The 22,781-nt window shown below is 44.8% G+C and overlaps 1 protein-coding gene across 3 annotated transcripts in view; it reads left to right on the forward strand.

Annotated features, from left to right (window-relative positions):
• The first annotated feature begins 7,821 nt into the window (after positions 1-7,821).
• The window catches only part of LOC140199979 (arf-GAP with Rho-GAP domain, ANK repeat and PH domain-containing protein 1-like), a 290,953-nt gene continuing 275,993 nt past the window's right edge, over positions 7,822-22,781 (forward strand). For all 3 annotated transcript variants that reach the window (XM_072262527.1, XM_072262524.1, XM_072262526.1), the window contains exon 1: positions 7,822-8,024. The gene's annotated coding sequence lies outside the window, so the exon portion shown is untranslated. The remainder of the gene's footprint in view (positions 8,025-22,781) is intronic.

Below are 22,781 nucleotides of genomic sequence, written 5' to 3' on the forward strand. Positions count from 1 at the left end.
CTTTGTGTTTGTCACCTTTATTCAATATGGGGTAATTGAAAGAGCGCAGGATTTTCAATGTCTTGTAGTTGTTGTCTTCGGGGGTTATTGCTTTGTCTGGACACTGGGGCTGTCTGATTGGTGCTGAAATCCGACGTACTCCAGGGTGTATTTCGGGTGGGGGGGGGGGGTGCTTGCCAACCCTTCTTTGCTTGGTGAAACTGTGACCAAGTTCTGTGAATAGTGAGTGATTTCAGTTCAAGATTCTGTATAGTTTGCCTGAATTTTTGTTAGTTTTGCTCTTTAGTTTCTGTAATAAGTCTTTGGTTATGTTTGAATTGCTGAAGTCTCTGTGATTCCTACACTGGTGACGCTGACACCTAATCAGACCATGTTTCTCCAAATGCTCGTGAAGCCTGTCTCTATGAATCTTCTAATTGTCTAATCATTACTTAATATAGCAACAGTGTGACCACTTAGCTCTACAAAGGAATTGATTGTTCCAATTGTGCCTTTTCTTGTATAATTTATGTATGATTAATATTTTACTTGTGAATGGGTTTTGGAATTGGTTAATTATTGTCACATGTTCCAAAGCTTGTCTTGCAAACTGTTCATACAGATCAAATCATTACACAGTGCATCGAGGTAGAACAAGGTAGACAATGGCAATGCAGAATAAAGTGTAAAAGTCATTGAGAAGGTGCAAGATAAAGTGTAAGATCATAACAAGGTAGATTGAGGGGCCAAGAGTCCATCTTATTATATAAGAGGTCTGTTCAATAGTCTGATAACAGCGACTCAGGAATAGAAGCTGTCCTTGAGCCTGGTGGTAGGTGCTTTCAGATTTTTGGATCTTCTGCCTGATGGGAGAGGGAAGAAGAAAGAATGTTCGGGGTGGGGCGGATTGTCGATTACGCTGGCTGGTTTACTGAGGCTGGGAGAAGTGAAGGGCTGGTTTCAGAGATGTGCTGAGCTGTGCCCACAACTCTCTGCAGTTTCTTGTGGTCTCGGGTAGGGTAGTTGCTGTATCAAGCTGTGACGCATCCAGATGCTCCTGGGGCCATGCCAACTTTCTTTAGCCCTCTGAGGAAGTAGAGGACTGGTGAGCTTTCTTGACTATGGCAGCTATGTGTTTGAACCGGACCAGGCTATCGGTGATGTTTCCTCTTAGAAGCTTGAAACTCTCAAATTTCTTGTTAGCATGCAACACACTCAAGATGCTGGAGGAACTCAGCAGGTCAGGCAGCATTTATGGAAGAATTGAACAGACCGTGTTTTTTAGATTGTGAGGACATTCAGTCCTGGTTTATTGTCATTTAGAAATGCATGCATTATAAAATGATACAACGTTCCTCCAGAATGATATCACAAGAAAACACAGGACAAACCAAGACTAAAACTGATAACACCACATAATTATAACATATAGTTACAACAGTGCAAAACAATACCATAATTGACAAAGAGCAGACCATGGGCACGGTTTAAAAAAAGTCTCAAAGTCCCGATAGCCCCATCATCCCACGCAGACGGTAGAAGGGAGAAACTCTCCCTGCCATGAACCTCCAAGTGCCACCAACTTGCCGATGCAGCATCATTGGAAGCATCTGACCGCAGCCGACTCTGAGTCCGTCCAAAAACTTCGAGCCTCCGACCAGCCCCTCTGACCCAACCTCTCCAAGCACCATCCTCTGCCGAGCGCTTCGACCTGCCCCGGCCACCAAGCAACAAGCAAAGCCGAGGACTCGGGGCCTTCCCCTCCGGAGATTCTGGACCACACAGTAGCAGCAGCAGCGAAGCAGGCATTTCAGAAGTTTCATCAGATGTTCCTCCGTGCTCTCACGTCCGTCTCCATCAAATCAGGAATGTGCATGGCACTCCACTTGACAAATAACAGACATCACCACCGGAGTGGCCGCTGCGAGCTGCATCACGCCGCCATCTTCTCCTCCCGCTGTGAGGGATCCCGAGATCCCTCATCAGGCCTGTAAAGAAAATGGGCAGAAGCCAAAATAAAAGACAAAGGGGCTGAATTCAGCCATTCGGCCCATCAAGTCTGGTCTGCCATTCCATCATAGCTGATTTACTTCCCTCTTAACTCCATCTCCTGCCTGTATGCGTCAAGAGGGTTTGGAGGAGGGGTATGTGCTGTAAGATGATGGGTGGATCAGATGACAGGTGGAATGCAAAATGGGGGAGGGGGAAGTCATAGAAAAGTACAGCTCTTCAACCCATCTAATCCATGCTGAACAATTTAAACTGCCTAGTCCCATTGACCTGCACCTGGACCATGGCCCTCCGTACCCCTCTCATCCATGTTCCTATCTAAGTTTCCCTTAAACGTTGAAATTGAAATTGCATCCACTAACTGTGCTGGCAGCTCATTCCACACTCTCACCACCCCCTGAGTGAAAAATTTTCCTCTCATCTTCATCTTAAACATTTTACCTTTCACCTTTAGCCCATGACATCTAATTGTAGTCTCACCCAACCTCAGTGGCCTGTTTGTATTTACCCTGTCTATATCACTCACAATTTTGTATATCTCTATCAAATCTCTCCTCAGTCTTCCACATTCTAGGGAATAAAGTGCAAACCTATTCAATCTTTCCTTATAACTCAGGTCCTGCAGTCCCAACAATGACCTTGTAAGTTTTCTATTTACCCTTTCAATCTCGTTTTCATCTTTCCTGTAGGTTGGTGAACAATTCTGCACACAATAGTCCAGATATGGCCTCACCAACATCTTATACAACTTCAACATAACATCTCATCTCCTGTACTCAATACATTGATTTATGAAGGCCAATGTGCTGAAAGCTTTCTTTACGACCCTATCTACCTGTGATGCCACTTTCAATGACTATGGACCTGTATTCCCAGATCCCTCTGTTCTACCATCTCAGTGCCCTACCGTTCACTGTGTAAGACCTACCCCCGGTTGGTCCTACCAAAGTACAACACCTCGCACTTGTCTGCATTAAATTCCATCTGACATTTTTCAGCCCATTTTTCCAGCAGGTCCATATCCCATTGCAAGCATTGATAGCCTTCTCACTGTCCACTACACCCCCAGTCTTGGTGTCATTCACATATCTGATGATCCAGTTCTCCACAGTGGTTTTTGATATAGATGACAAACAACAACGGACCCAGCAACAATCCCTGTGGCACTCCACTAGTCAAAGGCTTCTAGTCAGTGAGGCAACCATCTACTACCACTCTCTGGCTTCTCACAAAGCCGATGTCTAATCCAATTCATTACGTCATCTTGAATGCTGAGCAATTGAACATTCTTGACCAACCTCCCATGTGGGAACTCATCAAATGCCTTGCTAGACTCTATGTAGACAACACCACATTCTTGGCTTCATCAACTTTCCTGGTTACTTCCACAAAAAGCTCTAAGATTGGTTAGACATGACCTACCACACTCAAAGCCATGTTGACACTCCCTAATCAAGTCCCTGTCTATCCAAATTCTCATATATCCAGACCCTTAGAATATCTTCCAATAACTTTCCCACTACTGACGTCAGACTCACCGGGCTATAATTCCCTGGTTTATTCTTAGAGCCTGTCTTAAACAGCAGAACCACATTAGCTACCCTCCAATACTCAGGTACCTGTCACTAAGGAAGATCTAAATATCTCTGCTAGGGACCCAGCAATTTCTGCACTTGCCTCATAGGGACTGAAGGAACACCTTCTCAAGTCCTGGGGATTTAAATAAATGGGTTTCGAGCCGGTGCTTAGAACTGTCAACTGAGTCTGCATTGCTTATAGTTTTAGGTATTGAATCCCACACGTTAGGACTGTAGCTCGCAGAGCATGCTTTCTTCTTGCTGCTGCCATCAGAAACAGGGTTCAGGACATCTGCAAGGAGCGGTGTCTCAGAAAGGCGGCGTCCATTATTAAGGACCCCCACCACCCAGGGCATGCCCTTTTCTCACTGGTACCATCAGGTAGGAGGTACAGAAGCCTGAAGGCACACCCTCAGCGATTCAGGAATAGCTTCTTCCCTTCTGCCATCCGATTCCTAAATGGACATTGAACCCGTGAACAATACCTCACTTTTTTAATATATATTATTTCTGTTTTTTGCATGATTTTTAATCTATTCAATTTATGTATACTGTAATTGATTTATTTATTTTTTTTCTTCTTCTGTATTATGTATTTCATTGTACCGCTGCTGCTAAGTTAATTAGTTTCATGACACATGCCGGTGATAATAAACCTGATTCTAATTATGATTCAGGAACAGTTATTACCCTTCAGCCATCAGGCTCTTGAACCAGAAGGGATAATGTCACCCACCCCATCATTAATATGTTCCCACTACACATGGACTCACTTTCAAGGACTCTTCATCTCATGTTCTCAATATTTATTGTTTAATTTATTTATTCACTATTTACTATTTATGGTGCAACTGTAACGAAAACCAATTTCCCCCTGGGATCAATAAAGTATGACTACGACTATGATTTATTTATTATTTCTTCTTTTTGTATTTGCGTAGTTTGTTGTCTTCTGCACTCCGGTTGAACGCCCTAGTGGGGCAGTCCTTCAATAATTCTGTTATGGTTATTGTTTTATTGAATTATTGTGTATGCCCACAAGAAATTGAATCTCAGGATTGTATATGGTGACATACATACACTTTAAAAATAAATCTACTTTGAGCTTTATTTCAAAAGAACTGCCAATTATCTTTTGAGGGTCCCAGACCATTGACAGCTTTAAAAACATGCAAGAGAAATTTTTAAAAAATTGTAAAAAATATAGGAAGCTAATGCAGAGTAGCTAGTACGGGAGTGAGATGTTCCCTCATCCTGGTTTTAGTTAAAAGTTTACCAGCTAGGCACCTGTGATACTTTAAGATTTCCACTGCACCTGTGCATACATGTATAGTAACCATGTGACAATAAACATGAGTTTTGACTTTCTCCACGGATGCTGACTGACATTTTTTTTCTCTTTGTATTTGCACAGTTTGTTGTCCTGAGCAAAACACACAAAATGCTGGAGGAACTCAGCAGGCCAGGCAGCATCAATGGAAACGAGTAGTCGACGTTTCGAGCCAAGACCCTTCATCAGGACTGGAAAGGAAGGGAAGGGAAGGGAGAGGAGCACCAGAGGGAGGTAGTTGGCAGTTAAGAAGAGAAGGTGTGAGAGAGAAACAGGAATGGTGAAGGACAGTCCCCTCCTTTCCTTCACCATTTCCCCATTGGTGTTTCCCTTTTTCACCTCCCTCTGGTGCTCCTCTCCCTTCCCTTTCTCCCATGGCCTTCTGTCCTCTCCTATCAGTTTCTGCTTCTTCTCCGTCTTGTTTTACGGTGGTTGGCACCCAGCTTTATGGTGCATTACCGCCACCTTCTGCTCTGGAGTGTGCAATAGACTTACATTCTAAATCCCTTCACCCAATCACACACACACACATACCCTAACCTACACTTTATCCTCCCATCTTTGGCCATCCTAGTACCCTATTCCTGCTTATCCATCACATCCTATAAAAATCCCCTGTACCCCTTAAGAAAGCTAAAAATACCCTGACCTGTGCTCTCTCACCCATGCACAGCAACCCTTTTAATGTGAATTCCTGAACCCCCAATTCCCTTAGATTAATTCTCATCATTTCTCTCTGTATCCCATACTTCCTGCAACTCAGAACTACATGTTCTACTGACTCCTCTTCCTGACATTCCTCACACAATCCTGTCTGGTGTTTCCCTATCATTTTCAATCTTTTGTTTAATGCACAGTGCCCCAGCCTTCACCTAGTCCACACAGTTTCCTCTCTTCTGTATCCACTACCTACCCTGGTACCTGCAACACTTTTTTTGTATTTGATATAAATGCCTCCCTTTCCCCTCCCTGTCCCATCTTTCTTGCCACATTTGGTTGATTTTTTCCCAGATTATGCACTTAACCTTGGCTTTACTGATACTAATGTGCATTTCTATATTTTCTTTCTTCAACGCCCTCTTTGCCAACTCATCCACCCTGTCATTCCCCTTCACCTCTACATGTGCTGGAACCCATAGAGATTTTACCTGACCTCCCTGATTTGCAATTCTTGTCACTGACTGAAGGACTTCATAGAGTACATCTTGCCGACTGTTTAAATGAAAAGACCTTAAACTTGCTAGAACTGAGGATGAATCTGAGCATATCAACACTTTGACTTGTCTAGCTTTCTCCACCCATCACAACGCAACCAACACTGCCAGCATCTCCACTGTATACACCCCTGATTTATTAGATGTTCTTCTGCTGATTCCAACTTCTTTTGCTGGTACAACCACCCCAAACCCTGTCACTCCTGTTTCAGGTTCCTTAGCACCATCCGTATAAATCTGAGTATAATTACTATATTTTTCCATCACATAACAGTTAAATGCACTTACCAAATCAAGAGTTTTATATTTTCCTTTCCTTTTTACCTCTAACAAATGCCAGGCCATACAATCTTCCACGGAGCTACAACCAGATAAACTACTGAAGGACTTATCCTTAGATCAAACACTCTACATTCTTTAGCAATATCATTCCCTACCCGACTAAAGTTATCCCTCTGATACTTCCCATTTTCCCAGCACTCCTGCAACACTCCTTTTGCAGTGTGAGAATCATTGTGCCCCTGAAAATTAGCCCAGTAGTTTGCCATCAATTGCATCCTTCTTAGTTCCAAAGGCATTACTCCCATTTCTACTTGCAGGGCTGATACTGGTGATGTTTTTAAAAGCCCCACTGCACACTCTCACATCCAGTTTCCTTATAAGAGACCTAGCTGCTGACCCATATGCTGTATTTCCATAGTCCAACACAGATCTCACTAAAGCCACATACATTCTCTTCAACGCTGAACAACTTGCTCCCCATTCCCTACCAGTCAAACATCTAATCACATTTATTACTTTTTTACATTTCTCCTCAACTTTCCTGATATGGTCTACCCATGTTAATCGAGAATCAAATATAACTCCCAGAAATTTAAATGACCCAATCCTTTCCAATTCAATCCCATACGTCCTTAACTTCTTCCCTACCTCAATTCTTTTCCGGGTGAAAAATACAGTTTGAGTTTTTTCTACTGAAAATATGCATCCCCAGTCATAACTCCACTCCACCACTTCATCAATTGCTCCTTGTAGTTTCCTGATTATATGCTCCATGTTCCTGCCTCTTTTCCAAAGGCTCCATCATCCGCAAACCTCCTACCAGTTTCCCCATTCTTCAGCGCTGTATCTCTTTCACCAGTCAACTTCCCAGCTCTTTACTTCACCCCTTGCCCCTTCCAGTTTCACCTGCCACCTTGTACTCCCCCCCACCCCCCACATTCTTACCTTGACTTCTCATCTACTTTTCCAGTTAGTCTCGGCCTGACAGTTTACTCTTTTCCACAGATTGCTGCCTGGCCTGTTGAGTTCCTCCAACATTTTGAGTGTGTCATCCGCAGGTTTTCTCGCGTTTGTTGTCTCTTGGTTGTCGATTTTGTGAGCGGTTTTTCATTGATTCTATTTTGTTTCTTTGTACTTACTGTGAATGCCCGCAAGAAAATAGATCTCAGGGTTGTGAGTGGTGACATATGTATACTTTGATAATAACTTTACCTGAGTTTGACCTGTGGAGTGTTTTTTTATATCCTAGATAACAGTTTCTTAATGTTCCGATCTCTGTGAGAATTGGCTGTCGAAAGAGATTCCGCGCTCCGTTCGCCTGCCCGCCCCTCTCTGCAGTTCGGACACCAATCCCAAACTCCGGAAAGAGCCGAAACTAGCCGAAAGCCGGTCCGAGTGCACCCTGGTCACGTGCTCCTGAATCGAGGGAGCTTGCGGTGAGAGAGGCAGGCAGACAGAGCGAGAGCACGGTAATAGTTTTAACCTAAACTTTGCTCGTTACAAGAAGCCGGACTAACACACGCCCCCTCCCTCCCCCACAAGTTATTCAGCAACTACTCGTCAGTTCCACCAGCCGGGGGCATTCGCAGAGGGGCGGCTGAAGTGATTGGGACCAGGAGCGGACTAAACGAGGTTAGAAACTTTCCCGTAACGCTTTAATTTAAAATCGCTCGGGCACACGCGTTTCGTGCCGGGTCCGAGCACGGCTGAAGCTAACAATGAGACACTTCACCGGGTTTCACCCACTTTCCACAGTGAGAATGCTAGAAAAGCGAGGATGTCAGTGGGCACAAGTGAGTGTTGTTCTATTACGAAGGAAAAGCTGCCTGGGAAACTGAAAGATCAGTCACCTGGACCAGATTGACGACACCCCAGGACTCTGAAAGGGGTGGCTGAGGAGATTATGGAGGCATTAGTAATGATTTTTCAAAAATCACTAGATTCTGGAATCGTTCTGGAAGACTGAAAAATTGCAAATGTCACTCCACCCTTCAAGAAGGTAGAGAGGCAGAAGAAAGGAAATCATAGGCCAATTAGCCTGACCTCAGTGACCAGGAAGGTGCTGGAGTTGATTACTAAGGATGAGATTTCCTGGTACTTGGAGGCACATGATAAAGTAGGCCAAAGTCAACATGGTTTCCTCAAGGGAAAATCTTGCCTGACAGATCTGTTGGAATTATTTGAGGAAATAACAGGTAGGATAGACAAAAGATGTTGTATACTAGGATTTTCAGAAGGCCTTTGACAAGGTGCCACATGAGGCTGCTTTACAAGTTACAAGCCCATGGTATTACAGGGAAGATTCTAGCATGGATAAAGCAGTGGCTGATTGGCAGGAGGCAAAGAGTGGGAATAAAGGGAGACTTTTCTGGTTGGCTGCCGGTGACTAGTGATGTTCCACAGGGATCTGTGTTGGAACCACTGATTCTTATGTTATATGTCAATGACTTAGATGATGGAATTGATGGCTTTGCGGGTGGAGGGGCAGGTAATGTTGACGAAACAGAGAGGCTACAAAAGGCCTTAGACTGGCAGAATGGGCAAAGAAGTGGCAGATGGAATGTAATGTAAGGAAGTGTACGACCATGCACTTTGGCAGGAGGGTCAAGGATGTGGACTATTTTCTGAATGGGGAGAAAATTCAAAAATCAGAGGTGCCAAGGGACTTGGGAGTCCTTGTGCAGGATTCCCTAAAGGTTAATTTGCAGGTTGAGTCGGTGGTGAGGAAGGCAAATGCAATGTTTGCATTCATTTCGAGAGGACGAGAATACAAAAGCAGGGATGTACTGCTGAGGCTTTATAAGGCACACTCGGAGTATTGTAAACAAGAGAAAATCTGCAGATGCTGGAAATTCAAGCAACATACACAAAATGCTGGAGGAACGCAGCAGCCAAGCAGCATCTATGGAAAACAGTACAGTCAACATTTTGGGCTGAAATGTCAAGTCCTGCCGGAGGGTTTCAGCTTGAAACGTCGACTGTGCTCTTTTCCCATAGCCACTGCCCGGCCTACTGAGTTCCTCCAGCATTCTGTGTGTGTGTTGCTTGGAGTATTGTAAGCAGTTTTGGCCACGTATCTAAGAAAAGATGTGCTGGCATTGGAGAGAGTCCAAAGGAGGTTCATGAGAATGAATCTGGGAATGAAAGGATTAATGTATGTTGAGTGTTTGATGGCTGTGGGCCAGTATAGGTGGAGTTTGATAGGTTCTTGATTAGTCAGGCATCAGAGGTTACCATTAGACTATAAGATATTAGAGTAGAATTTGGCCATTTGGCCCATTGAGTCTGTGTCGCCATTTCATCATAGCCCCAGTTTCTTACCTTTCCCACATATTCCTTCGTTCCCTGACAAATCAGGAATCTATCAACCTCTGCTTTGAATGTACGTAAAGACTTGACCTCCACAGCTGCCTGTGGTAATTAATTCCACAGATTCACCACCCTCTGGCTAAAGAAATTCCTCCTCTTCTCCATTTGAAAAGGACGCCCTCAATTCTGAGGCTGTGTCCTCTGGTCTTAGACTCTCCCCACCACAGGAAACATCCTCCCCGCATCCACTCCGTCAAGGCCTTTCACCATTTGCAAGGTTAAGGGCAGAAGGCAGGAGAATGCGGTTGAGGGGGATAATAAATCAGACGTGATGGAATGGCTGAGGATTCTCAATGGGTCTCATGGCCTGAATCTGCTCTCATGTCTCATAGTCTTCTGGGGTTCTGTTTAAGGAAACCCTGGTTAGCAAAGTGTTATTCTGAGCTGTTATTTGAGCGCAGGTTGGTGCTCGATCTAGCCTCTGAGAGTATGTTGATTTGAAAGATTGCAAAGGGCAAAATGGATTTCTCAACAAGTTCAAAGTAAGTTTGTTACCAAAGTACATATGCCACAATATAAATCCCTGAGATTCATTTTCTAGTGGCATTCACAGTAAATACAAAGAAAGACAACTAAAAAACAACAAACATTGCAAATACAAACAGAGAATATAATAATAAATAAATGAGCAATCAATATCCAGAAGATGAGATGAATAATTCTTGAAAGTGAATCCATAGGTTGTGGGAACAGTTCAGTGTTGAGGAGGGTGAAATTATTCCCTCTGGTTCAAGAGCCTGATGGTTGAGGGGTAATAACTGTTTCTGAACCTGGTGGTGTGGGTCCTGAGGCTCCTGTACCTCCTTCCTCACAGTACCATTTAAATGAACTTTTCTCCAAGACATGATTTGTTTGGCAGTGCTTGTTTTAAAGAGGCTCCCTCTAAACACTTTCAGTATGTGTCAATATGGAGAGTGGATTTCACCAGCCCTTGCTCCCCATCAAAATATCCCACTATCCTTCCCAGCACCCGTCAGGAGTACTTGTCAGTGAGGAATCGTTTATTCTACGCTGTTAGACTACTTGATACAATAATTATTTTTAAATGTGTGTGTCCATCTTTTCGTGTGTGTGTGTGTGTGTGTGTGTGTGTAACCGGTGACACAGATGGTGTGTGTGTGAGCGTCACCAGTGACAGAGACTGTGTGTAACTAGTGATAGAGACTCTGTGTGTGTGTGTAACCGGTGAACAGAGACTGTGTGTAACTAGTGATAGAGACTCTGTGTGTGTGTGTAACCGGTGAACAGAGACTGTGTGTAACTAGTGACAGGTGGTGTGTGTGTGTGTAACCGGTGAACAGAGACTGTGTGTAACTAGTGACAGGTGGTGTGTGTGTGTGTAACCGGTGAACAGAGACTGTGTGTAACTAGTGATAGAGACTCTGTGTGTGTGTGTGTAACCGGTGAACAGAGACTGTGTGTAACTAGTGATAGAGACTCTGTGTGTGTGTGTGTAACCGGTGAACAGAGACTGTGTGTAACTAGTGACAGGTGGTGTGTGAGTGTAACTAGTGACAGTGTGTGTGTGTAACTAGTGACAGACAATGTGTGTGTAACTAGTGACAGACTGTGTGTTCGTAACTAGTGATGTAGATGGTGTGTATGTTTGTGAGTGTGGGAGAGTGAAAGGGATTTTAAGAAACAATGAACTATAAATTACAGTAATAAATGTATTAAAAGGTTAAGTAGTGCAAGATGGGAGCAGAAAAGCATAGTGAAGTAGTGGTCACCGATTTATTGTCTGTTCAGATATTTGATGGCAGGGAGAAAGAAGCTGTTCCTGAAATGATGAGTGTGTGTCTCCAGGCTCCTGTACCTCCTCCCTGATGAGGGTTCTTAATGATGGATGCTGCCTTTTTGAGGCATCACCTATTGAAGATGTCCTCGATGCTGGTGAGGCCAGTGCCTATGATGGTGCTGGCTGAGTTCACAACTTTCTGGGGCTTTTAGGATGTGTTGGCATTTGGGAGAATCCCCAGAGGAGGTTTATGAGAATGATCCTGGGAACATTTGAGGAGTGTTTGATGGCTCTGGGCCTGTACTCGCTGGAGCTGAGAAGAGGTCCTTTAACATCTGTCGGACGATGCTGAGGATGTTCTACGAGTCTGTGGTGGCCAGTGCGATCATGTTTGCTGTTGTGTGCTGGGGCAGCAGGCTGAGGGTAGCAGACACCAACAGAATCAACAGACTCATTTGTAAGGCCAGTGATGTTGTGGGGATGGAACTGGACTCTCTGACGGTGCTGTCTGAAAAGAGGATGCTGTCCAAGTTGCATGCCATCTTGGACAATGTCTCCCATCCACTACATAATGTACTGGGTGGGCACAGGAGTACATTCAGCCAGAGACTCATTCCACCGAGATGCAACACAGAGCGTCATAGGAAGTCATTCCTGCCTGTGGCCATCAAACTTTACAACTCCTCCCTTGGAGGGTCAGACATCCTGAGCCAATAGGCTGGTCCTGGACTTATTTCCTGGCATAATTTACATATTACTATTTAATTATTTATGGTTTTATTACTATTTATTATTTATGGTGCAACTGTAACGAAAACCAATTTCCACCGGGATCAATAAAGTATGATTATGACTATGAATGAGCGGGGGGATCCCATTGAAACCTATCGAATATTGCAAGGCCTAGATCAAGTGGACATGGAGAGGATGTTCCCAATAGTGGGGGAGTCTGGGACCAGAGGGCACAGCCTCAGAATAGAAGGACATCCCTTTAGAACAGAGATGAGGAGAAATTTCTTTTGCCAGAAGATGGCGGATATGTAGGAATGCTCATCACAGACGGCTGTGGAGGCCAAGTCATTGGGTATATTTAAAGTGGAGGTTGATAGTTTCTTGATTAGTCAGGCTCTCAAAGGTTATGGGGAGAAGACAGGGGAATGGGGTTGAGAGGGAGAATAAATCAGCCACGATGGAATGGTGGAGCAGAATCGATGGGCCAAATGGCCCAATTCTGCTCTGATGTGTTATGGTTTAAAGAATGAGAGGTGAGCTTGTTCAATGTACATGAGGGACTTTGACAGGTGGTGCCAGGGAAGGTGTCTCCCTTGCTACTGATATCTGGTACAGGTCGACCTTCACTAATCCGACTACCTATAATTGGGTTGCTTCGATAACCCGGCACTGATTATGCTTAACGTGATCCTCCTGGAATTCAGCGTTTTCACTAATCCGGCACTCGTCAGGTCCCAATGGTGCCGGATACGTGAAGGTCGGCCTGTGCTCTGGTCCTGGTTTCAGGGTGGGGGTTGTCCATTTCAGACCGGAGAAGGATCCCATGTGCGGTGAATTCTGGGAAGCGATGCGGAAGAGGCAGGAGAGTGCAGTTGAGGCTGAGATCTCACTGGCCGGTGGGACAGGCTTGGCTAAATACCACACCTGCTTCTGAGATGGTCAGTGGGTCAGGTGAAACTGACCAGTGGTCTGGCAGTACCGTGCTTTCTGCCGGGGATTGTCTATGCCAGCCGCACCCCCCACCCCTTCCTGTCACCCGTCTCACTGCCACCGTAGAACACACCTACCCAGATGCATCACAGCCTGGCACGGCATCTGCTCGGCTCGTGACCACGAGAAACCGCAGAGGGTCGTGGAGACAGCTCAGCACATCACAGAAACCAGCCTCCCTTCCATGGACTATGTCCACACTTCTCTCTGCCTTGGTCAAGCAGTCAGCGTAATCAAAGACATTCCCGGACATTCTCTTCTTCGCCGCCCCCCCATCAGGCAGAAGATTCAGAAGCCTGAAAGCACATCCCACCAGGCTCGAGGCTGGCTTCTACCCCACTGTTATTGGCTCTTGTATGATAAGATGGGCTCTTGGTCTCACAATCTACCTTGTTACGATCTTGCAATTTATCATCTACTTATATTACACTTTCTGTGTAACTGTCACACTTTATTCTGCATTGTTATTGATTTAACAGGGGACTGTGTAATGATCTGATCTGTACGAACAGTTTGCAAGATAATCTTTTCACTGTATCTCGGTACAATTATGATAAAAACCAAACATGAGGAAACCTGCAGATGCTGGAATTTCAAGCAACACACATAAAAGTTGCCGGTGAACGCAGCAGGCCAGGCAGCATCTCTAGGAAGAGGTACAGTCGACGTTTCAGGCCGAGTCCTGACGAAGGGTCTCGGCCCGAAACGTCGACTGTACCTCTTCCTAGAGCTGCTGCCTGGCCTATTGCGTTCACCAGCAACTTTTATGTGAGATGATAAAAATCACACAATATCTTTAGACAATAAGTGAATAGATTGATAGGAAAGTTGAAGGGGAAGTTTTGGAGACTTGTGTGACTGCAGTATATGGAGTAATGTCCGAGGGAAGTGCTTTTTGCAGAGAGTGATGAGTGCCTCGAATGCCCTGCCAGGGGTGGTGGTGGAGACATCCATTAGGAACAGTTAAGAGACCCTTAGATAAGCACGTGGATGATAGAAAAATAGAGGGCTATGTGGGAGGGAAGGGTTAGATTGATCCTGGAGTAGGTTAAAGGGTCAGCACAACATTGTGGGCCGAAGGGGCTGTATTGTTCTGTAATGCTGTTGTAGCTCATGTAGTCTAATCCAGGCAGCATGCCGGTAGATCTCTTCCACTCCTTTTGGAAAGCCTCCACACTCTTCCTATAGTGGCACTTAGAAAAATGGCGGGTTATGGTCAGTGTAGAAAGGAAGGGTTTGACTTATCAGTGAACAGGTATTTATTGTTTATTCATTGAGATACGGTACATCCGGCCCTGTTGAGCCACAGTACCCAGCAACCCCCGATTTAACCCCAGCCTAATCACGGAACATTTTACAATGACCAATTAACTGACCAACCAGTACATCTTTGGGCTGTGGGAGGAAATCAGAGCACCCGGAGGAAACCCACAGTCACGGGGAGAGCATACAAGCTCCATACAGGCAGTGATGGGATTTGAACCCGGGTCGCTGGTGCTAATCACTACACTACCATGATATATGTATACCATAAATATCACCGTATACAACCCCGAGATCCATTTTATTGTGGGCATACTCAATAAATCCATAATAGAGTAATAACCATAACAGAATCAATGAAAGACCACTCCAACTTGGGCATTCAACCAGAGTGCAAAAGACAACAAACTGCAAATACAAAAAGAAAAAAGAAACAAATATTGAGAACATGAGATGAAGAGTCTGTGAAAGTGAATTCGTAGGTTGTGGGAACAGTTCAGTGTTGCAGTGAGTGAAGTTGAGTGATGTTATCCTTTTGATTCAGGAGCCTGATGGTTGAGGGGTAATAACTATTTCTGACCATGGTGGTGTGGGACCTGATGGTTGAGGAGTAATAACTGTTCCTGAGTCTGGTGGTGTGGGACCTGATGGTTGAGGGGTAAGAACTGTTCCTGAACCTGGTGGTGTGGGACCTGATGGTTGAGGGGTAATAACTGTTCCTGAACCTGGTGGTGTGGGACCTGATGATTGAGGGGTAATAACTGTTCCTGAACCTGGTGGTGTGGGACCTGATAGTTGAGGGTAATAACTGTTCCTGAACCTGGTGGTGTGGGACCTGATGGTTGAGGGGTAATAGCTGTTCCTGAACCTGGTGGTGTGAGAGCTGATGGTTGAGGGGTAATAACTGTTCCTGAGCTTGGTGGTGTGGGTCCTGAGGCTGAACGTGGTGGGCCTCCCATGTGGGCACCAGAGTGTGTGGCGACGCTCGTGGGCTGCCCTTCAGGGGACTGAGTTCAAGAGGCCACAAGGTAATGTTGCAGCTGTATAAAACCCTGGTTAGACCACACTGTGTTCAGTTCTGGAAGCCTCATTGTAGGAAGGATGTGGAAGCTTTAGAGAGGGTGCAGAGGAGATTCACCAGGATGCTGCCTGGATTAGAGAGTATGTCTTATGAGGATAGGTTGAGCGAGCCAGGGCTTTTCTCTCTGGAGTGGAGGATGAGAGGTGATAGAGCTGTACAAAATGATAAGAGGCATAGATAGTGGACAGCCAGAGACTTTTTCCTAGGGCGGAAATAGCTAATACAATGTTAAGGTGATTGGTGGTAAGTATGGGGGGGAATGTCAGAGGTTAGGTCTTTTACACAGAGATAACTTCACTCTCCCTGTCGTTGATCTGTTCCCCCAACTTATTGACCTACCTTCCAGGATTTACTGTGTATGCCCGCAAGGAAATGAATCTCTGAACTTTGAACTTTGAACCTTATGACTCATAAGAGGAAAGACATTCTTGCCATAGAGGGAGTACAAAGAAGGTTCACCAGATTGATTCCTGGGTTGGGAGGACTTTCATATGATGAAAGACTGGATTGGCTAGGCTTATACTCGTTGGAATTTAGAAGATTGAGGGGGGATCTTATTGAAATGTATAAAATCCTAAAGGGATTGGACAGGCTAGATGCAGGAAGATTGTTCCCGATGTTGGGGAAGTCCAGAATGAGGGGTCACAACTTGAGGATAAAGGGGAAACCTTTTAGGACCGAGATGAGGAAAAACTTCTTCACACAGAGAGTGGTGAATCTGTGGAATTCTCTGCTGCAGGAAACAGTTGAAGCCAGTTCATTGGCTATATTTAAAAGGGAGTTAGATATGGCCCTTGTGGGTAAAGGGATTAGGGGGTATGGAGGGAAGGCAGGTACAGGGTTCTGAGTTGCATGATCAGCCATGATCGTACTGAATGGCGGTGCAGGCTCGAAGGGCCGAATGGCCTACTCCTGCACCTATTTTCTATGTTTCTAATCTTACTCATTTCGTTAAGGTCACCCCTCATTCTCCTTCGTTCCAAGGAATAAAGGCCAACCTCTTCCTATAACTGAGGATCAGTTTGATTCCTAGTGTAGTCCATCGCGGGTGAAGGACGTGTCCCTGCCCTGTGTTTTTCACTGTTCCATGTACAATGATAAATCAATCCAAACAAACTCAGCCAGATGAATATGGACAGTACATCAAACAAACTTCCCATAAAAATGACCGAGTGAGCTCAAGCTTTTCTCTTTGGAGCGAAGGAGGATGAGGGGGGACTTGACAGAGGTGTACAAGATGATAAGAGGCATGGATCCAGTGGACAGTCAGAGTCATTTTCCCAGGATAATTAGATTATGAGGACACTCAGTCCTCTTTTATTGTCATTTAGAAATGCATACATGCATTAAGAAATGATACAGCGTTTCTCCGGCGTGATATCACAGAAAATAAGACAGACCAAAGACTAACACTGACAAAACCACATAATTATAACATATAGTTACAGCAGTGCAAAGCAATACCATAATTTGATAAAGAACAGACTATAGGCACAGTAAAAAAAAGTTCTCAAAGTCCCGAGTCCCCGATAGCAGCGGCAAAAGGCAGAAACTCCCTGCCATATACCTCCAGGCACCGTCAACTTGCCGATACCTTGGAAGCAGCCGACACTAAGTCCATCTGTCCGAAAACTCTGAACTTCCGAACAGCCTCTCCAATACAGCCTCCCGAGCGCCTTCGACCTCTCCCCGGCCGCTGAAACATGCAAAGCTGAGGATTTCGGGGCCTTCAGCTCTGGAGATTCCGGTTACCACACAGTAGCAAAGCAGTCATTTCAGAAGTTTTCCAGATGTTCCGCTGTGCTCTCAAGTCTGTCTCCATCAAATCAGAATTGTGCATGGTCCCCTACTTGACAAATAACAGATACTCATCACCGAAGTGGCCGCGCGTGCTGTCATCGCGCCGCCATCTTCTCCCCCCTCCCGGGAGAGTTTTAATCCGAGGGGAAATAATGTTAAGGTGATTGGAGGTAGGTATAGGAGGGATGTTGGAGGTGAGGTTTTTTACACACACAGTGGTGGGTTTGTGGAAAGCACTGCCAGGCGTGGTGGTAGAGGCAGATACATTTGGGACTGAACGACCTGTACTGATCCATTTTCACAAAATCAGAAATATTTGAGGGGGAAAGAAACTGAGTAAAGCAGATAGGATCCGAGGAGAGAGAAGCATTGAGGTAATAAATTATTCATTTTAATTTCACTTTGCACATCAATATACAAATGTATATACTTTAAAAGTTTGTTTCTCAGGATGTGGCTGGTGGTGAGGAACGTTTTACTGATAACGCGGCTCTGAATCGTTTCTGTTTTCTAATGCTGGCACTCTCTCGAAGAGTTCGGGAAGTGTGGCGCTATTTAAATGCAAATTATTGGTTTAATATCTCCCTGCTTTCACACTGGGGGTGAGGTGGGACAGGGGAGGTGGGAGATAGTTGTTCTTGCCGGGGCACAGGTGAAAAGCCTTTCCTCTCTACGTTGTGATCTCACTGAAACGAATAATGTCGAGTTTCAGCTGTAAGGAGAGATCGTATGACACAGGGGCAGAATTTGGCCCCTCGACCCATCGAGTCTGCTCCACCATTCCATCATGGCTGATTTATTATCCCTCTCGTCCCCATTCTTCCGTCTTCTCCCTTTAACCTTTGATGCCCTGACATAAAGAACCTATCAATCTCCGCTTTAAATATACACGATGACTTGGCCTCCACAGCCATCTGTGATAATGAATTCCACAGATTCACCGTCCCCTGGCTAAAGAAATTCCTCCTCATCTCCGTTCTAAATGGACATCCTCTTATTCTGAAGCTGTGCCCTCTGGTCCTAGACTCCCCCACTATTGAAAGCATCCTCTCCATATCCACTCTGTTTAGGCCTTTCAATATTTGATAGGTTTCAATTCTTCTGAACTCCAGCGAGTTCAGGCTCGGAGCCACCAAACGTTCCTTGTGTGTTAACCCTTTCATTCCCAGGAACCCCCTCTAATGTCAGCACATTCTTTCTAAGATAAGGGACCCAAAGCTTCTCACGATACTGCAAGTGAGACCTCACCAGTGCTTTATAAAGTCTCAACATTAGATACTTGCTTTTGTTGTACTGTAGTCCTCTCGAAAGGCCGGGGAAACTCAGATGGTTTTCTCTGAAGTTTTTGGAGGCGGAGGAGAAAGCTGATAAAAGTTTATAAAACTATGAGATATGTAGATAAGATAGACAGTCAGTCTTTGTACCTTACTATCTATGTGCAGTGCAGTTTCCCAGTGACTACGTATAACACTTTATTCTGCATTCCGTTATCGTTCTTCCCTGGCCATTGTCGTGTGATCGCTCAAATCGAGTATGATGTTCCCCTAAGGGGTTGTTGAAATAATGGAGGACACCCGTGTGTAATGTTGTTTAACGTGGAGAGGCTGATGCACGGGTAGTCACCACACGGTCCTTGACAGATCGGTGTCAGGGACCATGACATGGAATTCAAGATGACTGAGGACACTTCAGAATCAGAATCAGGTTTATTATCACCGGCATGTGACGTGAAATTTGTTAACTTAGCAGCAGCAGTTCAATGCAATACGTAATCTAGCAGAGAAAAAAAACAGTAATGAAAAATAAACAAGTAAATCAATCACGTATATTGAATAGATTAAAAAATGTGCATAAACAGAAATACTGTATATGTTTAAAAAAAGTGAGGTAGTGTCCTAAGATTCAATGTCCATTTAGGAACTGGATGGCAGAGGGGAAGAAGCTGAATCGTTGAGTGTGTGCCTTCAGGCTTCTGTACCTCCTACTTGACGGTAACAGTGAGAAAAGGGCATGCCCTGGGTGCTGGAGGTCCTTAATAATGGACGCTGCCTTTCTGACACACCGCTCCCTGAAGATGTCCTGGGTACTTTGTAGGCTCGTGCCCTGCTACAGCCTTCCTCTGCCATCTCCACCAGTGAGGTCTTGGTTGGATCGCTCTTTGTCTGTGACCTCCCCCTTCATTTCACTGTCATGGGTGACCTATCGGGAGCTAAGTGCCAGATGGCATCGCTCTCGGGATCCCAGGAATTCACAAGCCTGTCAACGTGACAAGGTGATGATCCTCACGAGGCTTTGCCTGGTACTATCTCACTGATTCATTGCTCCGTTGTATCTGACAGTGATGAATCTAGTCAATCAATTAAACCTGTGCGGGAGAGTTCGTAAAGTGGAAAAGTCATTGCACTGGGGCAGTGCCACTCTCTCAGCCTTGGAAGTCTGGTTCCATTGGTACGAGTAGTTGTCACAAACTGGGGTCTTCCTTGGTTGCAGTGGATGACCATGATGTCTCCTGTGCCTCGTCAAGCCCTTCATTCTCCACGGAGCGTTGCAGAACCACCTTCCTGGCCATGGGATCTCATGTAGACCTCATCCATCCAATCCACCGGAGCTGACTTTGTCTGCTTGAACAGGCATAGAATAGAACTTTATTGCCATTGCTCAAGACAATGAGTTTGTGGTGCTACTCTCTGACGGTGGTGTCTGAAAAGAGGATGCTGTCCAAGTTGCACGCCATCTTGGACAATGTCTCCCATCCACTACATAATGTACTGGTTGGGCACAGGAATACATTCAGCCAGAGACTCATTCCACCGAGATGCAACACAGAGCGTCATAGGAAGTCATTCCTGCCTGTGGCCATCAAACTTTACAACTCCTTCCTTGGAGGGTCAGACACCCTGAGCCAATAGGCTGGTCCTGGACTTATTTCCTGGGATAATTTACATATTATTATTTAATTATTTATGGTTCTATATTGCTATATCTATACACTATTCTTGGTTGGGACAACTGTAAGGAAAATCAATTTCTCTCGGGATCAATAAAGTATGAGTATGACTACTCCAGTCCATGCAAAACAGATATTTACAATGCATACAGTTCGGCTTAATTTTAAAAATAAAGAAGGCGAGACAGCGGCTTTATTTCAGCGGGAGTTTGAAAAGATTTGGTTTCTCAACTAAGAAACTCGAAAACTTCTACAAATGTACTGCAATTCAGTCTTTTATTTTCATATTTATTGAATTGTACAGCTGCTGTAAAGTTAACAAATTTCACGTTGTATGCCGGCAATATTAAACCTGATTCTGAGAACCCAGGTTGGTTAAAAACAGTCAGCAAACATTTCATTTTTAATTCCTCTTTTCTACCTGTCATGTGTACATAGCATTCACTCAGTGGCCACGTTATTATGCACCTACCGTACCTAATAAGATAGCCACTGAGTGTATGATTGATGGTCTTTTGCTGCCGTGGCCCGACCACTTCAAGGTTTGACATGTTGTGCATTTAGAGATGCTCTTTGGCACACCACTGTTGTAACACATAGTTACTTTAGTTCCTGTTGCCTTCTTGTCGGTGTGAAACAGTCTGGCCATTCCCCTCTGACCTTTCATTAACAAGGCATTTTTTGTCCGGTCATTGGATTTTATTTTTCTCATAATTCTCTGTAAACTCTAGGGATTGTTGTGTGTGAAAATCCCAGGAGATCAGCAGTTTCTGAGGTACTCAGACCACCCCATCTGGCACCAACAATCATTCAGTGGTCAAAGTCAGTTAGATCACATTTCTTCCCCATTCTGATGTTTGCTCTGAACAACAACTGAGCCTCTTGACCGTGTCTGCATGCTTTTATGCGTTGATTTACTGCCACGTGATTGGCCGATGAGAAATTTGCATTAATGAGCAGATGTACAGGTGTACCTAATAAAGTGGTCACTGAGCGTAGTTTCCTGGGTTGACAGAGACAGAGTTAGAGGGGCCAGGTTATCCTAAGGTAAAACAGTAGGAAATTTGTGTTTCGGTGTCTCCCTTGTGTACAGCACAGTACAGGCCCTTCGGCCCACAATGTTTTGCCTACCTTTTAACTTACTCTGATATTTTAAAAAAGGTGTCAGAAAAGGGCCAGTTACATCATGAAGGATCCCACCCACCCTGCTCATGGACTGTTTGTCCCTCTCCCATTAGGGAGGAGGCTACATAGCGTCCGCACCAGGACCACCAGACTCAAAAACAGTTACTTTCCCCAAGCAGTAAGGCTGATCAACACCTCCACCCACTAACCCACCCCTCCACACCCCCAAACACCACTACTTTATCATTTCCTGTCAGAGTCACCTTATGTACAGACACTCCTGCACCTAGTGTCACTTTATGGACGTACAATCAATCTGTGTATATAAGCTATCTTATATATTTGTATTTATTGTGTTTTTATTGTTGTGCTCCTTATGTTAGTGTGTATTTTTGTGCTGCATTGGATCCAGAGTAACGATTATTTTGTTCTCCTTTACACTTGTGAACAGGAAATGACATTAACCAACTTTGAATCAATCTTCCTTCCCACTTCCCAACAGTACAATGCAATCCATAAAAATTGTATACAACATATAGAACATAAACATGAGCACAGTACGGGCTCTTTGGCCCATGATGTTGTGCCGATCTTTTAACGTACTCTTTCTAACTCTTCCCTCCCACATAACCCTCCATTTTTCTATCATCCATGCGCCTATCTAAGAGTATAATAAGTGTCCCTAATGTATCTGCCTCCACCATCACCCCTGGCAGGGCTTTCCACACACTCACCACTCTGTGTAAAAAAAAAACAAACAACTTGCCTCTGACATTCCCAGACATCCCACCTCTCCCGGAACTTCCAGGAGTCTCCCGCATATTAATAGTGGCTCCCTGATGCCCGCAAATTATATACAATATTACGGAAATCAATTTTTTTGAGAGCGAGTGAGAGAAAAGCAAGAGAGAGCGCGAGAGCGACCACGAGAGAGAGAGAGAGCGCGCGCAAGAGAGAGAGCAAGGGAGAGCACTTGAGAATGCGCGAGCAACCATGAGAGAGAGAGAGAGAGAGCGCGCGCGCGCCATTGCAGAGTGTTCCAAAAAAATATAAAACGTACGTCACCCCAGACTACACTAAAGTGTACCCCTGCCTAATAGGGGTCAAAAATAATGACAGTGTTGCTCGCTGCACTGTTTGCAACAGGGACTTTTCTATTGCCCATGGTGGGTTAAGACTGTAAAAGACATGTTGAGGTGAGTTAACAGGTGTCATTCGTTCATTAGCATAGCTAACGTTATTTAAACTAGCTGGCTAGCTGCTGAGGAGCTACTCTATTGCAGACATCCCACCTCTCCAGGGAGTCTCCCGCAAATTGATGGTGCTACCTCCCTGAAATGAGTT

This window comes from Mobula birostris, chromosome 7 (genome assembly GCF_030028105.1).
Source record: "Mobula birostris isolate sMobBir1 chromosome 7, sMobBir1.hap1, whole genome shotgun sequence".
NCBI classification, from domain to species: domain Eukaryota; kingdom Metazoa; phylum Chordata; class Chondrichthyes; order Myliobatiformes; family Myliobatidae; genus Mobula; species Mobula birostris.